Here is a 13,613-nt window from a genome sequence, read left to right on the forward strand (position 1 = left end):
CCGCGCACGAGCTTTTATAGAAGATGTGCCGCTCCGAGAACAAAAAATGTCGGTCACCTGCCGTGGCCTGGGAGGCACATCCTCGTTCCGTTCACTTGCCGCGTGTCCCTCGCGACCTGCCAGTCATCCGTCATCTGACGCAGAACGCGACGCGGGCACTAATTCATCTCCGGAGGCTCCCTTGTCGAGTCAGCACAGAGGATGACGACAGCCGTCAGTCGGCAATCATCCAGCGAGAAGTTCAAGAATAGCAGGCACATTATTCGCAACACGCTGCCGTTCCACCTTTAGGCCATGTCTTCCGTTCTCCTCGTTCCCAGGTGCAGAAACAAGTGTTCGAATGAAATGACATGTCTAGCAGATATATCATTTCATACGTACCTCGGAGAAAGAGTATTCATCTCAAGAGATGATTACTCTGTGGCCTGCGAGAAGGCTTCGGTTAAAAGAGACTGAAACCTTCTTATGTGAAATCCCGGACAGCGACTTGCTGGTTAGGAGCCGTCGACAAAGAAATACAAAAGGACGCAAGTCTCTTCTCCGGTAGTGTTTGAAGGAAACGGGCCTGCGCGCTTAGTACGTTAAATACTTTCTGTTATGATGTCTGGAAATACATGAAAAAAATTTTTTAAGGAAAAGTGCAAAAGGAAAGTGACGCTACAACGAACTTAACTGGACTAGAGTATGGGAAAATAAATGAAGGTCAACTTGTATTACATTACGGACATTGACGCATACAAGCCGAAACGGAAACACCTCGAAGCTAACATTTGAAAACGAAGCTCAGCAGCGCACTCTTCAGTCATATTTGCAGCAGTATATATGAGAAATGCTGATAACAAAACTTGGTGGTGTTATTTATCATTCCTTTTAAAGAATACCGGCAGAGAAGCCACTTCGCCGCAGATACGATAGCGCGCCTTGGAGGCATCCCGGACAGGAAGGGTGCACATTAAAAAAATATATATGGAGTTTTACGTGATAAAACGCCGATTTGATTATGAGGCACGCCTTAATGGGGAACTGCGGAAATGTGGGCCACCTGGGGTTTCTTAAGATGCACCTAAATCCAAGTACAGGGGTGTTTTCGCATTTCGTCCCCATCGAAATGCGGCCGCCGTGGCCAAGGTGCACAACAAAGGCGCTCGAGCTTGTTGATCCTTAATAGAACAAGTCCTGCGATAACCTCCAATATTTCCAACGTGAACTTGAATGCAATTTCATGAAAAAGAACATCGGTACGCGGTATCGAGGCGACAACTTTCACTTCTGTTGAGAACGCTTGTAAGCTTGACCTCTTGAGAGAGGTACACTTCCGACCACTCACAGTAACTGACGATGTGTTTTAAGATAGATAATTAACTTGACCTGAAGGACCTCATCGACATTTCGAAGGCTGATTGCACAAACTATGACGACTTGCAAAGTAACAGGATAATGCTTACAGACGGAGGCGTCGAATCATACACCGAGTTCCGTATGATATCCTCGATATGATGGAAAATTGGGCTAGTTGGTGAAGCTTCCTGGTAGCTAAAGCGCGACAAACGAGGACAAAAGGAATAGAAGGGGTCACAATTGTGTCCCCTTCTATTCCTTTTGTCCGCGTCTGTCGCGCCGTAGCTACCACGAATGATATCCTCCGCACGTCTTGCCAAAAGCGACACTTGTACACTACATCTGAGCTGGAATAGAAGGGAATTTCAATTTTTGCAGCTAACTTATATTTGAATGACAGAGAAGTATACGAGTCTTTAGACGCTAAGGAAAAAACCATTCTCCACTCAGTTTGACAATATTAGGAAATGATTTGCCTTTTCAAAGCTTAGTTCAATATAAGCTAGTTAAACAGAGGAAAAAATAAACAGAGAAAAGCAGAGGGGAGGGGCAGGTTGATATCACAAATCCGGCGTCCGTGAGAAACCTAGCTTAAATAAAAAAGAACTCACCAAGAGAGATGAATGTTCACACAGTGCGACGGCTCCTCAGTGAATACGGGCCCAGAACGATAAAAACATTATCACAAAATACTTGACGAAAAAAAACATTTGAATGGAGCCAGCCATAGTCACGTCGGGTGGCACTCTGCACTTTACGTCCCATTGAAGAAAAAGAACGTCTTTGCTCCAAGCCGCTTTGTCACTTGTAACGTTGAAGTGAGCCTTCTGAGAAAAAAAAGACTATTTTTTCTTTTTGATCTGGACGCTGCGTAAATTCTATTAACTCGCGCATACAAACACATCTTACCAAGAAAATAACGGAATTCGGAAACATAGTGTAGATGGCAAGAACGGACTGCCAACAAATGTTGCCATAAAATTTAAGGAGATATAAATGAAGGAATAGGAAAAGGTACACGTGTTTTTAGCCGTTGAGGAAAGTGCTCAATCGTAAGAATGCAAGGAAACGGAGAAGTGAAGAATAAGAATGGTAAAGCACAGTAAGGCAAACACAATCTGGGTTGTTATTCACAAAATCAGCAGGCTTTCAGCAAATGTTGCGGCTGTCAATTCATTTACTGCAGCAGAGCTCACTATTCCACCGGCTACCGTCGATGCCACCAACTTTGTGCAGAACTCCTGCAATCGTCTGCAAAGTTATGTAACGACGATTACGACGACCCAATGACTATGAGAACGGCTCAGAACTGATGGTAAAAATGACACAAGTCTGAGCAAGCATTTGGTATAGGTATTCATGATGCACAAAAGCAGACGTATCACAGACACGAGGAGAACGAGGGGCACGGCGTTTGTGTTATCCTCGCTCTTCTTGTGACCGTGTTTTGCACGCCTGACTTTCTTCACGACACAGTAACGACAGCGACGACAACAGCATGACGATGACACTTAATTTACTTAAGTGCTGGACAACAGCCCGATACACTGTAAGAAAAGCTTACACCCTTTGGAGTGTATATTTGCCACACAACGATAATCGTCATCTGTCTTGTCCGCATTTCTTTTCTTTAACGCGGCGAGCCCGGTACTTTCCAGTAACGAACGGCACGCGCGTTATCAACATGACATAGCATTCCCGACGGGAAAGTAACGAGCGCAGTGTTTTCAAGAAATGAAATGCGGGCAAGACAGATGAGAATTATTGCTGTGTGACAAATATACACTCCAAAGGGCGTAAACTTTTCTTAGAGTGTGTATATAAGCGACACGAATTTCTCGCCTTTCATTTTTATTTCATAAGCCTGTATCATCACCCTATTCTACATCCGAAATTCATGTCTCACCGCATGATCACCAGCATAAAGTTAGAATTGGTGCATGTAACACGACATATTTTTTACATTCATTTTTACCACGTACGTCAAAAGATTGGAATCAACTTACCTCTAATATTGTTTTCATTAATAACAATGATAATGTTCGAGAAGCACTGGCTAGCACTGTATAACAGCAAACATATTTGTACGGTTGGTTGTTTTCTTTTTTAATGTTACTTATATGTGCCATGTTCTATTACTATATCATATTTTCAGCTAGCATTGTTTACTTAGCAAATATTGTGTATAAACTCATAATATATTTCCTCCTTATTTCTTGTATAACCCACTCCCCTCTCTAATGCCCAAAGGTCCTGAGGGTAAATAAAAAACTAAAATAGATAAGCGTTAGTTCACGTATATGATTCACTACTGCAATTTCTACACGAAGAAAACCTCCACGCTTTTGTTTAAACATGTAGAAAGTTTGGCTTGTTGGTGATTGATGACTATGGGTACTGCGCGAAGTAGACAGGGTGGTCATAAGTAAACGCACAGAAGTTGATACGTACGGAGCTTTATGTTGGACGGACAGGCTGCGCGGCGCCAACGAGAGGTTGATGGAACATGGCTGTAATGTCAAACGCACCCTAGAAAGTTGGCTAGCTGTCCACATTAGGTCGCGCAACGGCTCCTCCATTCTTAAGAAGTGCTCTCTTGTGAGCAAACACAGGGATCGACTAACACGTGAAATTATTGAAGCTGAGAAAAGTGCAAAGATGGGCGATACCTGCGGGAGGCACCCCTTCGATAGCCTTATCGACAAAGCTCTCTCCCATCCCCTCAGCTGCTAGCCCACTACTGTGGCACCTCCCCTACATGCTCCCTATGCGGTGATTTCACGCCACCCTCTTCCACATCCTTTTTGGCTGCCCTGCTGATCCTCCCCCGCAGGGACAGCCCGCCATCTCAAGCTAGGAGGACTGGGAGGTCCCGCTCTCGTCTACAGACCCGACATCACAGCTTACTGCGGCTGCTCGGGCTGCCGACGTCATGAACAAAAGGGACATGACCGCTTCTACGTAGTGTGGGACCGTGCGGTGGTCCAGGGACCCAGAGGAGTCCAAACTCGCTTGCTACTAATAAAGTTTTTCTGTCTGTCTGTGTTATCGACAAAAGAGCTAAATTCCCTACGAAAAAGAAATTCCGCATATATGACATGCTACGGACATTTGTGATTTGTTATTTTATAGGAAACCCTTGGGAGACATTCCCTGTTGATTAATCTTTGCGTGATTCTATGCCACGATTGCGCTACTCTGGCGTGATTATGTGGGTGCGTATATTCTACGCGCCATTTTTCAAATAAACTTTGTTCAGAGAAAGCGCTGTGTGTGTCTTCTTGTGTGCGCGCTGCCCACGTCGCGTTGTACCCGTAGTCAGACATATACGCCGAAGGGCAAGCTGCGCTAAATGCCGCGCTGGTGATCGTTGTCCATTTGATTGATTGATTGATTGATTGATTGATTGATTGATTGATTGATTGATTGATTGATTGATTGATTGATTGATTGATTGATTGATTGATTGATTGATTGATTGATTGATTGATTGATTGATTGATTGATTGATTGATTGATTGATTGATTGATTGATTGATTGTGTTTACCATTTCAAAACAACGCCTGTGCTGTCAATATCACAGACGCCAAAGAGAGGAGAGCTCCAGATTCATGTCGACCAAACAGCGTCTTTCAAAAAATTGCCGCCTAACTAAATATGCAGAAGGTCATTTTTTCCATTCTTGTTTTTTTTTGCATTCGACACCTGCAGGATAATTAATCGACAGTAAACTGACTTGGTGTAACTTTTAAAACACTGCACAAGCAGAGACAAGGACAACCAAGAAATAAGTGACGGGACAGGCGCTGCCGGACAGAAATGTGCAGGCAGCAATCGAACCCACAGCCTCGTCGACAACTGCAGCATGCCGAGGCCACAGAGCCACGCGCGAGAGGAGCTTTCATTCGTTGCTCAGAGTCAGGAGCATAAAACACCACGAGGAATGACTTATTCCCGCTTGTTTAAGGGACCAGCTCTTCGTCACCACAGCCGGTGCGACAACGACGTTTTCCTCACCGGAGAGACACGGCCGATCCAACCACGCGGTGTATGCATAGGCAACGGCGTAAGCACGCTGACATCACAGTTTGCCATCGTCCAACAACGCTAGCCGGTTCGTGTATGGGAACGATCGCTCCGCAGGAAAAGCACCAACAGCGCAGCGCAGCCACCGGGAACTCGCGGAAGACGTCGTGGTGCCGGCAGGATGGCGGTAAGCCTCGAGTACGGTGCGAAACCGTTTCGATTTCTATGTCTCTGGTTCCTGTAAAAGTTGGCGAGCAATCAAAACGAAAGAGAAAACGGCGTGCATGACGCGACAGTCGAATAGCACAATATGTTGAGTTTTATGCTCCATCCACCGCGGCGGCTTAGTGTATGATAATCGCGCGCTGAAAGCCGGTTCTACTGATGCGGCAAGCATTATCCGGTAGGGGAGTAATGCAAGAACCATCGTATATACTTAGATTCAGGCGTGCGTTCAGGAAACCCACGCAAGTGGTCGAAACTAAATCGGAGGCTACTAGTAACACTACAACTTCTGCTCTCGGACGTCGAATCCTACCAATAAACCGCTTTCCAAGGTTTCCCAGGGCGCTGTCACGCGGTTGTGCCAGATTCCGAACTAATTTTGTTTTAACCAGCCGTGTTTATTCTTTGGCATGTCTAAATCTAAGTATATAGGCTGAAAAACTGAAGCCGCCGTTGATCGGGGATTGAAACCGCGAACTTGTGTTTAGCCAATCTACAGCCACCGCAGTAGATCAGACACGAGCGCGTTGTCTCGCTAACAACATCGATAAAAAAAGCTTCGCTTTAAGACAAGTACACGGGAAGGTTGTGACGTAAGGCGTGCCTGTCTGTCTCTTTTTCGTATTTTGTTCTCGCATTTGCTTTCTCTGTGGCGTCTGACCGACAGGGAGTAACAAGGTTTCAACCCGCAGTTTGCGTCACTCCGTTCAAGGTGAGACAAACGGCGTCTCACTTTTCTAGTGAAGTCGTTTTCGGTGATCAGTTCGACATCGCATTATATAGGTTTACGCTAATGAATTAGTCAGCATACCGGCTAATGAGGGGTTATTTACGTTGAAAGCTTGCACAGGAAACAGAAAGTAATGAAAGCAGGGAAAGCCTGTGCTAACTTTTTGTCAAGAAGGTTTGACTCCGCGAAGGCCTTGAAGAAAACAAGCCCTCTTGTCGAAACGTTGGTATTGGGCAGAGGGGTGTCACGATCCTTTCTATCTTATGTAGAAACGACCGTAAATGAAGGACACTTGGTCATATCACAAAAATAACGGCTACGCCTTTTGAAGTGAAAATGAAAAAGAATTAAAAAAAAAAGAATGGTAAAAGATTAAAAAAGAAGAATACGTGGTTCACATGTGACGTCAAGAACGCCATGTTGGAGTGCACCATTCACTTTTCGCTATTCTATCGGTCATCCAACATAGGGGCTGCCACGACGTCACTGCTCCTTATATGTAATACTACTCACAGTGCGCGCCGTAGGAGTGTAAGCGTAAGACGCCGTCGTCGAACGCTTTGCGTTGTTGCAGTAACGACGGAGGCCCAACATTTCATCCTGCACGGTTGGTAGCATAGATGGTGTTTAGCCGGCATGTGCATGTTTTAGCGCTGCCGTATTAGTATGCCATCCGACAAGGAACCGCAAACAGCAGCGCTCTATTCACAACACACACACAAGCCCCTCGCGTGACAGGAGTAGGAGGAAAGTCGGACTGCTTCACTTTTTGTTCACTACATTATCTTCAGGAACATCTCACATTTATATATTGAACTATCTTCGGTATCGGCCCACGATAAGGGCTGGAATACCAGATACCCATAAGTGAAAATGGGGGTAGCTCGTCAAGACATTTTTAAATAAAATGATAAGAAATCGGCTGGGCTGTATCAGTAACGCAGCCGCAGGGTGTACGTGAAATGTCTTGTGCGTGCTGCAGATGGTGTATGGGCCCTAGGGTAGAAATAACGTAACCAATGACGTACACTTGTTACATTTATTTATGCATTAGAAAGCTTACACGCCTAACTTACGTTACCTTTCGTGGTGGTCTTACGGTCTTACTTTGCAATCCTGCTCGCTGCCTGTTAGTAGTGGGCCCGTTTGTTTTGCAGACGGTGTTTGGCCACTATAGGCTAAAGAAATGACCCCCTGACCAATGGCGCCCGAGACTGTCCTGCGACACTCGAGTCCGCCGCACTCGTAGATAGATGGGCCTCCTGCGCTTGCGCTCCCTGCAGAGAGGGGCACGCTAAGCTGTGGTCAAAGGGGTTGGATATCCACCTGCCTTGCTTCCCGAGTCGCTTTACGCCATTTCTTGTCCATATGTGTAAGAACGCTGAGGCACCCGCCGTGGTTGCTCAGTGGCTATGGTGTTGGGCTGCTGAGCGCGAGGTCGCGGGATCGAATCCCGGCCACGGCGGCCGCATTTCGATGGGGGCTAAATGCGAAAACACCCGTGTACTTAGATTTAGGTGCACGTTAAAGAACCCCAGGTGGTCCAAATTTCCGGAGTGAAGTTGAGAGTATGACGGAAGCCCGTCTGGTCGGGATGATGCATACTTAAAAGGAAGAGGTCTGGACACCGACCAAAAATGGTTTAAAAGAGTTATTTACGTTTCGGCTCCCCCACGGGAGCCTTGTTCACAATGAAAGAAGCGGCAGAGCTGGCACCCCTTTTTATGTGCGTCTCAAAACATGATTAAGGCACCTGGCATACATGGGCGGCAGATTGCCTTCGTTGCGATTAAGAGTGTGCGCCGTGGTTTGGATGATTAGGGACTCAAGATAAAGACGCGAAGAATGATTTCGCTCCTTGGCAATCACACGAGATTTCTCCCAGTTAATCTTATGTGATGTGGCTGCGCAGTGTTCGGCCAAGGCATTTGATGCAACGTGTCGTTTCTGGACGTCATTCATGTGTTGCTTAAGTCTTGTTTTGAAGTTGCCGGTTTCACCTACGTAGACGTACCGACAATCCGCACACGGAATGACATACACCACGCCTGGGAACTTGTCCTTTTCCAAAGGGTCTTTCACATGCACGAGCTCGTGTCTAAGTTTCCGGGAGGGCACGTGCGCAGCCTGCACGTCATATGACCGCAGGACGCGTGCAAGAGTCTCGCTTATGCCGGGGACATACGGAATCGAAGCCCGTCTTTTAGGGGGTCCAGACTGCGTGGGTGCTGTGCGAGCCAGCTGGCGCCCTACTGAGTCAATGACGTACTCAGGGTATCCACAAGCCATTAATTCCCTCCGCACAAGTGCATTGTCCGCCATGTGGTCTTCGGCTGTTGTGCACACGTTTTTTGCCCGACGAAGAAGAGAGCCGACAACAGACCTCTTTTGCGAAGCAGGGTGCACCGATCTGTAGTTTAGGTAGCGGCCCGTGTGAGTGTGCTTCCTAAACACCTTGAATAACAGGTTTGGCCCATCTCGCTGCACAAGGGTGTCCAGAAACGGCAGTTGCCCTTCAGATTCCACTTCAACGGTGAACTTGATTGCTGCTTGTATATTGTTTAGGTGAGCCGTGAAAGGGTCAAGGTTCTTCCTTTGCAAAATGCTGAAACAGTCGTCGACATATCTGAGGAAGACTTTAGGTGCCGGTGTAAACGACGACAACGCTTGAGCTTCGATAGCCTCCATTGTTAGGTTGGCTACTGTGACCGAAATCGACGCACCCATTGCTGCTCCGTGTACTTGGCGATAAAATTTCTTCTGGAACGTGAAATACGTATTTGATAGGCAAAATTTTAGTAGCCTACCTAGGTCAGGCACATCGATGGGGGATCTGTCAGGCAACGTCGGGTCTTCGTCAAGGGCGGCGACGCAAACTTCCACGGCCATGTCTATTGGTACGCTTGTAAACAGTGAGACCACGTCAAAAGAAACTAAGACTTCATCGGGGTGGACGCTTGTCCCTTTAACCTTTTCAATGAAGTCGTACGTGTTGCGTATGTGCGTGGCACGTTTTCCAACGAGTGGCGAAATGATTCTGTGAAGAAAATTTGACAGCTTGTGGAGCGGCGAACGTGTGAAGTCCACAATGGGGCGCAGGGGAACATCGGGCTTGTGCACTTTCGGTAGGCCGTATATTGCTGGGGCAGATCCATTGTGGCAAATCAGTCTGTAGTACAAATGCTTGTGCTGAGGCGGCACCATACGGAAGACGTCGGCGAGCAGTTTCTGCAGATCCCTCTGAAGCTTGGGTGTCGGGTCTCTTGCGACGCTGGCGTACGTGTGAACGTCACTCAATAGCAAGCACATTTTTTCGATGTATTTGCTCTTGTCTAGAAGGACAGTAGCGTTCCCCTTGTCGGCGGGAAGTACGACAATATCCCGGTTCTCCTGCAACCTCTTCACGGCATCACGTTCTTGCTTGCACAAGGTGTCCACGGTGGGTTGGGCGTGCAACTTCGACAATACGTTTACAACGCGTGTGCGAGCCTCGTCACGGCGGGATTGGTCGACCAAGTTGACAGCGCGCTCAGCGGCGCATATTACTTTCTTCGTGTCCGTTGCAGGTCCCGTGTTGAAGTTGAGACCAAGACTTAGAACTGCCATTTCGTAGCCGTCAGGCTGGTATGAGGACAAGTTGTACACAGAGTTTTTGAGGGCACTTGGTGGACGTGCTGTGCGGCACTGCTTCAGCCTTTCGAATTTCCTGTCGTGGCATTGCTCATCTTTCCGAGCGCGAAGATTGGCTTGAAAATTTGCATGCAATTGTATGCGCGCCATCTCTTCTGGGCAGTGATCCTCGAGACGCCGCCGAGAAAAGAAAGCATCATTCCTAAGTCTTCGTACTTGGTCCCTGCAGTCCATGATCCTCGCTTGCAACAGATGCCGTTCTGCCTTGGAAACCACGCTTAGTCCAAATCTCGTCGACACGGGTCTGTGAAGACGTAGCGAGCGCGGGATCAAACCCTGGGACTTGCAGGCAAGGTTGAACGTCAGATGCCCGTTGAATGCCAGAATGCGCGTAGTCAGTGAGACGAACCGGCGAATTTCAGTGATCACTTGCTGGCCGTACGCCTGTCGCAAATGGATGAAGTTGAGAGTATGACGGAAGCCCGTCTGGTCGGGATGATGCATACTTAAAAGGAAGAGGTCTGGACACCGACCAAAAATGGTTTAAAAGAGTTATTTACGTTTCGGGTGTCGGTACGTCTACGTAGGTGAAACCGGCAACTTCAAAACAAGACTTAAGCAACACATGAATGACGTCCAGAAACGACACGTTGCATCAAATGCCTTGGCCGAACACTGCGCAGCCACATCACATAAGATTAACTGGGAGAAATCTCGTGTGATTGCCAAGGAGCGAAATCATTCTTCGCGTCTTTATCTTGAGTCCCTAATCATCCAAACCACGGCGCACACTCTTAATCGCAACGAAGGCAATCTGCCGCCCATGTATGCCAGGTGCCTTAATCATGTTTTGAGACGCACATAAAAAGGGGTGCCAGCTCTGCCGCTTCTTTCATTGTGAACAAGGCTCCCGTGGGGGAGCCGAAACGTAAATAACTCTTTTAAACCATTTTTGGTCGGTGTCCAGACCTCTTCCTTTTAAATTTCCGGAGTCCTCCACTATGGCGTGCCTCATACTCAGAAAGTGGTTTTAGCACGTAAAACCCCATAATTTTAAGAACGCTGAGGCACCATATCCAAAGAAGCTTGAAATTGTCTGCAACTAATTTCGCATTAGTAGGCCTTGTAAGTCCTGACGAGCACCAGTGTGATTTTGATGAAGCACACCCGTTATGGTACAGCGAGCCCTCTCGAACGCGACCAATCCTGCGCGGATGGGCAGACGCACTGCCTAGCTAAACGCGTCTCTGAACGCCTCCCGATAGGATAAATTTAGCTCCGATGGCGTCATGCGTGGCGCGACGCAGGCGTGGTGGAGTAATGGCTGCTCTCCTATACACAACAATGCCAAATTAAGACACGTATATGGTATGGTTGTAAGGATAGAAGCGATAATAGTATAACATGTTTTCGTCACATACAGCTTCAGCAGGCAACGCCCTGTGATCGATTTTAAGACAACACAGGCGTGGCAGAGTCGTGAACTTGAACGTACATATATGAACTTCAGTAGCGCCTTCGTCGCCTTCTGGTGTTGCGCAAGTTAGCTATCATTTGTATTAGCTACCAGCGTAGCTATCAGTAGGCGCATGCAACTCGATGAGTATGTTGCGCGGTTTCTCCGGTTTTTTTTTTTAATATTGTTGTGGGCGGCGAAAACATAATGGGTGGGGTGTTATTTATATTTTTTTTTCTTGATTTACAGACCATATTTCTTTCTTTTCTTTTCATGCTTTTTTTTCTTTGCATCGCAAGTCCTACCGCACGCACCTGCCGTGATTTTTTTTTTTTACTCGTTCTTATTGTTACTTTTTCGTCACTCCATTTCCGGCGACTGTGCGCGCGTGCATTTCACTCATGCTCCCCTGACCTGCTGAAGTTTCCTTTCAGTGTGCAGTTAGTGACCTCTAGAGCGACAAAGTGTACCGGTGTGTTTTGTACATGCGCAGAACTGAAAGCAAAAGCGGCGCGACGCGAATGAAACCGGACGTCGCAGCAACCAAATACGCTACCAGCACGTGACGTCCATCCGAGTATAGTATGATGCAGCATGGTGGAGGCTGGTGGATATGTTTAGCCTCGTCATGCAGGGGTCGAATCAACAATCGTATTAGTATGTGTACGACGGCCTGCTTCGTACTGCGATGCTGCTTGGCGTACCATTGAGGCCGTATGCGCAAAAGACTCTCACGCTAGAATTATTCGTTAGATCATATTCGAGCCAATCTTGATGCTAGGCATATTAGTGAAGGCTGTCAGCCAATGACAAATAACATTTACGAACTAAAGGTTTTGCGAATTCGGGCGCTGTTTTCCACAAAAAGGATTTCACAGTAAGGTTTCCCCCAAAAATAATAGTCTTAAATCTGCTCGCCGCTGCAGTCAGTCTAGCTACCCCAAGGGTCATGGGAAGCGTATATGCGGATTGAAATAAAGTGACCAAGGACGTACCTGTGACGTCTCATATTATTGTTTTTTGGTGCAATGAACTCTTGTGCCGCCAAGTTATATTACATTAAATAAATTAGAGCACACTAATCTTCGCAGGGGAGAAAAATAATTTCTAGCCAAGAAAGAACATAAACAAAAAGAAGATGCGAATGGAAACTCATTCACGGTTATTAGGGAGCGGAGCTTCTCCCCGTATTTGTGATGTTAAGTTACCAGTCACAGTCCGAAAGGGCTGTTTCTTCTCATGGTCTGAAAATTTATTTCAATAAAGAACTGTAGAAATTACTACCACAACGAAATAAAACGCCCCGGGTAAATGAAAGGGCAGAGTAGAAAAGAGGAACCTCACCATGAGCGGCAACCTACAACGAGTGAATGTAGAACATGTACGGTTGAAAAAAAAAGAAAAGAAAAGAAGACGAAGAAAGATGCTAGAGTGAAATTTATGATGTAGCAATGAAAACCTACCTCTTCAAGTTAACTCCCTTAGTATTTGCTTGTTGCTCCGTGGCTATGGTGTTGGGCTGTTGAGCACGAGGCCGCGGGATCGAATCCCGGCTATGGCGGCCGCATTTCGATGGGGGCGAAATCCGGAAACACCCGTGTGCTTAGATTTAGGTGCATGTTAAAAAACCCCAGGTGGTCGAAATTTCCGGAGTCCTCCACTACGGCGTGCCTCATAATCAGAAAGTGGTTTTGGAACGTAAAATCCCATAATTTATTTTTTTAGTATTTGCTTACGTTAGATATATCGTCATACTGATCACTCCCGTAACGAACACGCACAGCAGGTCCTAAAAGGGTAACCCTACCTGCACATTAACAAAGAACACTCGATCTCGATTGCTCACTACATCACTCGCTGTAAATAAATAAATAAATAAATAAATAAATAAATAAATAAATAAATAAATAAATAAATAAATAAATAAATAATAGGCGTCACGTTTACATAGTAATTTTTAACAAGCACTCTGAAGGCTTTGTTGCCTACAACTCTGGAGCCAAAGAGAAAGAAACAAAAACAATAAACTGTGCCTTGCACCACGCAAAAATGGCCGCACGGGCAGGGTCACTCGCGCTTCGGAATCGCTGCCTGGAACTGTTCGGGCAATGCGGAGCGTTGATTCTTTTTTGTGTGCTTTAACGACATTCATATATACATTGCGAAAGGAAACAGCCCCTCTGAGTGTACCTGAAACACGTGTAACG

Source organism: Dermacentor andersoni, chromosome 9 (genome assembly GCF_023375885.2).
Source record: "Dermacentor andersoni chromosome 9, qqDerAnde1_hic_scaffold, whole genome shotgun sequence".
NCBI classification, from domain to species: Eukaryota; Metazoa; Arthropoda; class Arachnida; order Ixodida; family Ixodidae; genus Dermacentor; species Dermacentor andersoni.